We start from the raw sequence: 4,756 nt of genomic DNA on the forward strand, positions 1-4,756 counted from the left end.
CTCGAGCGACGGGCTGGAGCCCGGAATCCGACAGGTATTGGGCGGCTTGGGGAGAAGAGACAGGGGGCGCGGTGGGCGGGCCGGAGCGCGTCCACTTCGCGGGTGGCTGTTCCGTCGGGTGTGGCCTGCGGGAAGGGCGTGTCGCCCAGCTCCTCTGCGACTAGTTACTCTTCACCCCTTTTTCCTTGGCGCTCTTGCTTTTCTTGGACCTGGTGCACCCCACCTCTAAAGCTGGAGCAGCTGTGCTGGTTTCCCGTTCCTGCCTCCCTTCCATTCCCGGGGCTGCGCTTTCGGCACACAGTGGGGTGCGCCTAGGACTTCGCAGCGACCGCGCGGCGCTGCCTCTGGTTTGCTGCACGCCTTCCAGTGTTTGGCCGCAGGGGGAAGGAAGCCTTGTTGTGCCGGGTTGATTTGGACAGAAAATACATTTCTGCCTTGTAGGGAAGTGTAACAGATTTTCACAGTGACCAAATCATCGGGATGGAGGATCCACCCGGTGTCACGCCCCTGGGGCGTCTCTTTGGGAGGGTGGCCCAGGCGCCCTCGCTGCGCCCTTTCAATAAGACTCTTGGCTCTAGGGCGCGAAGGCTTCCCAGGCAGCAGTCAGATCTCAGAGGTTTGGACCGGCTGGTACCTTGAGGCAATTAAGCTTCTGTTCCATCAGATAAGTGCTGCGTCGTCTCTAGCGAGTGAAATCTGGGCTCACAATGTTAATGGGCTCACGTCTTTCCCTTGATAATATGGTTTTGTTTATTGAGTGTAGAGAGACGGGAAATAAAAGTGCAATTGGCACAGGAAGCTGAAGAGTAGGAAGATTACAAAGACAAGCTTTACATTGTCAAACTTTGCAACTTCCTCGAGCATTTCTTTTAATGCTTTCCTCCGTGGAGCTGTAGGAAATTAAGTTAAATAAATACGGGTTATTTGCACGCAGTAGTAATGAAAAAGGTTGGTTTCCTAAAACCTTGGTTTGAATGAAGACTGTAGTGTCTTCTTAGCTTTCAAGTGCCCATGAAAACTCCATCTATTCCAGCCGCTAAATTATGGTGACTGAGGTTTTATTGCTATTTCACTGATATACTTGTTCTATTGAGTCCTTGCCTAAAATTCCTCTCTAGGTGGATCTGGAGAATAGGAGTCATCCTAGTGCAGAAAGCCAGCTTCTCACAGGGATGTGGCCTGCATGCAAATGAACAGAACCGTGTAAGGGGTGGCATGATGGTGAGGCTGAAGCCCCTCCAGATTAAGGGTCCCCTATGAAGGAAGATACTCAAGGCTAAAGGATATGGTGTTGCTGCTCAGCTGTGGTTCTGCAGTTTGACTGAGAAATGGACTCCTGAGCTGGAAATAGCTCTGTAGCCTTGAGTTGAGTTGTCCATAGTTTCCCTGAAACAAATTTTTGGAGATTTAGCCTTTGCTGAGAGCAGAACAGACACTACAAGAATAGCATTTTTAGGGGCCGGGGAGATGGCTCAGTAGAATAAGTGCTTCCCTGGCAAGCACAAGGGCCTGGGTTCAATCCCTGGTTCCACCAAAAAAAAAAAAAAAAAAAAAATTTTTTTTTTTTTTTTTTTTTTTTTTTTGGTTATGTTTTGTTTTCACAACTGTCCTGTGAGTGGGGACTCAGGAGTAGGGTTTGGGGTAGAGTTCACTATTTGTTCAGCCCCAGTGAGGTCCACTGATAATCCCACAGAGACAGCTACATTCTGTTCATCTTTAATTCCCTTTGATCTTCCAGTCCTTGGAAGTCCAACACTTCTACCATCAAGATTTCTGTCTCCATTCTTGGGCTGATTCTTGATTTACTGAAGTTGGAAGTCAGGACACTGAGCATGTCATACCCAGAGTCAACAGATGTTTGTCATTTATCTACTATGTAGGACATTTTTGTTAGAGGGAAGTGAAGGAGGGGAAATGACACTCTCAAACCAAAAGAATAAGAGATTTTTATTTTTTTTCTCAGAACCAGGGATTGAACTCAGGCCCTTGTGCTTGCCAGGGAAGTGCTTATTCCACCAAGCCATCTCCCCAGCCCCAAGAGATTCATTTATGACTCGGGTCTTAGCTATGTTATAAATCTACTGCAGAAGAATCTTGTTTTATTCCATACCTTAATCTACAATTCTCTGGGAGATCAGATGTTATTGAGGGAAATGTGTGAAGATAGGACAGTATGAGTAGCTTTAAAGCTTGAGTCATAGTCCCAGGGTACGAGAGAAATGTCTAACTTCATTACTTTTTCAAACCATGAATTCCCAAGGGTCGCTTGCCCTGCAGGGGTCCTGGTGCTGTGAGTTCTCCATGGGAGGTGACAGCAGAGGAGCCAGATTACTAAACATGTTTGATGTAGGAATGCTTTGAAATCTCTCCTAGCCTGCTCACCATTGGAGCCACCCCCTACCCATTCTCATCCCCGCCCCCACTACCTTTCTCTCACTTTCTAGTAACTTTCCTGAAGACAAGTGAGGGAAGACAGGCAATGAAAGATGGCAGTCTGGTCTTCTGTGCTTAAAGGTGCTCCCAGAAAGTCCCTGACAACCCTCTTCCACAAGCCCCACCTGGCTACCCCTTGGAGACTGTTGAGCACAAACTTAGTTCCATAACCCCAAAGTATAGGTTTCTAAAGGGCAGAGTCTTTTATACCAGATTGAGAGAAAATGAGGTTCATAGACAGTGCTCTGTAGCATCTTCCTGTTATTCTAGGATAGTGGAGGTGGTAATAAAGGAATCCTAGGAGTAGAGTTTTAGCTCTCTTAGGGGCCTGATAACATGACTCTCCTTAAGGAAAATAATTAGGGTACTATGCCTTTCCCTGGAAATCTGTAGTACTTGACAAATGGTAAGCATTGGACAAAAATAATGGACAATGTTGGATCTTTTTTTTTTTGGAACCGGGGATTGAACTCAGGCCCTTGCACTTGCCAGGGAAGTGCTTATTCCACTGAGCCATCTCCCTCGCGCAATGTTGGATCTTATTCTGACTAAACGATATCCTTGGATTTCTGACTCCCAAAACACTTGGTGTGGGTCCAAAACCACTTGGTATGGGTAGGAGTCACCATAAAAGCTTAGTTAAAAGTACAGAACTCTTGGCCCACTCCCAGAAGTCTTAATCCAATATGTCTGACTCAGAACTATTTTTAACAAACCTCTTGAGCAATCTTACTGAAAGGTTCTCCAGAGCTACACTTTGAAATTTCTGCTCAGGAGTTGGGGTGGAGGCAGGAGAGATAGTTCAGTGGCTTACATGCCTGCCTGGCAAGCAAAAGATCCTGAGTTCAATCCCCTGTACAAGGGGCAAGGGGGGGAAGGTCCTATCTCATATATATATTGGGGCTGGGGAGATGGCTCAGTAGAAAAAGTGCTTGCCTGGCAAGCGCAAGGGCCTGAGTTCAATTCCCAGTTCCACCAAAAAAAAAAAAAGAGTTGGGGTAGGACAGTGTGGGGAGAAGGAGATGTTCTTGTGGGAGAGGCCGTGAGCAGAGAGGTCATGGCTAGCTGGTATATAAGTGCACTAGAAATGTGCAGAAACTGTTGAGTAGCAGAGCAGACAGATCAAATGTCAATGTCAAACTTAAGTGCAGAGGGCTAAGGTTCTGGGACATATCCTCAGGAAAGGATAGGAATTTCCCAAGTTTTGCTGGCTAAAGGACTTTGCAGAGACTGGGCTGATTTGTGCCTCTTGCAACTTCCCTAGCTTTGTGTTCATGGTGCCAGTGGGGTAAGAAAGGAAGATTTCTTACAATCTCTCCCAAGAAAATTCAGAATGAGGACCGGGATGGCTCAGTAGAATAAGTGCTTGCCTGGCAAGCACAAGGGCCAGAGTTCAATCCCCAATTCTAGAAAAAAAAAGAAAGAAAATTCAGAATGATTTTGAGGCAATAGAAGAAAGGAAAGAGTGGAAATAGAATTTACAGCTCTCTTTTCCTTTCATCTTTCCTGAATCATCTGAAAGGTGCTTTGGAGGCCTAGGGATCCTAAGTAGGTAAAATATCCCTCCCTTAGCCTAAGCTGTCACTCTTTCTTTGGCTGAAGGGTGACCTTTCACAGCCTATGACAAAACTAGAAGGCATCTTGGAGATAAACTATATCAGATTCTTAATTTTAGAGAGGAAGTTGCTTTACTGAGAAGTTAAAGGCAGTGTCACTCTGCAAGAAATAAGCGAGCTCTGATTCCACAGTCCATTGACTTTCCACAGCCTTCAAAGAGAAAGAAGTAAGGCCACTATTCCTCTCCACTGTGGCAGGCCTCAGGGTTGAGGAAGCACAGCAGTGTTCCAGGAGGCACCTTTGTTCCCTGAGAGACCACATAGTCATTGACTGAGAGGCCTAATGCCCTCCCTTTGGGATTTGTTTGCCAGCCCCCTAGTACTCCCACCTCGAGGTTTCTACAAGAGAGAGCAAATGTAGACTGGGTCCCCATCATGCATCACCAGGCAAAGGTAAAACATCCCCTCCTTCCTACTGAGGTTGGCCAGAGGTTAAAACAAGAGGTGTACCTAGGCTGTATTCACTGAATAGAGCAAGTGTCCAAAAAGGATGCATCTGAACACACTCAGGACCAGGTTGGCTATACCTGTACGGGCCAATGATGATCTTCCTTTATTTTCAAAATAGGTAATAAATACACACATGGTTCAAGATTCAAGGGGTATGCAGCCATCTAGTTTCCCTTCTTGTAGGCAACTACTTTTATTAGTTTCATGAATTTTTTACACAGATACCTTAACAATTTATGTCTCCCCATGGTTTTTTT

At 46.0% G+C, this 4,756-nt stretch overlaps 1 long non-coding RNA gene across 1 annotated transcript in view; it reads left to right on the top strand.

The window, feature by feature from the left end:
* LOC111817644 overlaps positions 1 to 4,756 on the top strand; it is a 12,744-nt gene continuing 7,988 nt past the window's right edge. The window contains exon 1 of the long non-coding RNA XR_002821788.1: positions 1 to 34. This is a non-coding gene — a long non-coding RNA (uncharacterized LOC111817644). The remainder of the gene's footprint in view (positions 35 to 4,756) is intronic.

This window comes from Octodon degus, unplaced genomic scaffold (genome assembly GCF_000260255.1).
Source record: "Octodon degus isolate 3935 unplaced genomic scaffold, OctDeg1.0 scaffold00065, whole genome shotgun sequence".
Taxonomy (NCBI): Eukaryota; Metazoa; Chordata; class Mammalia; order Rodentia; family Octodontidae; genus Octodon; species Octodon degus.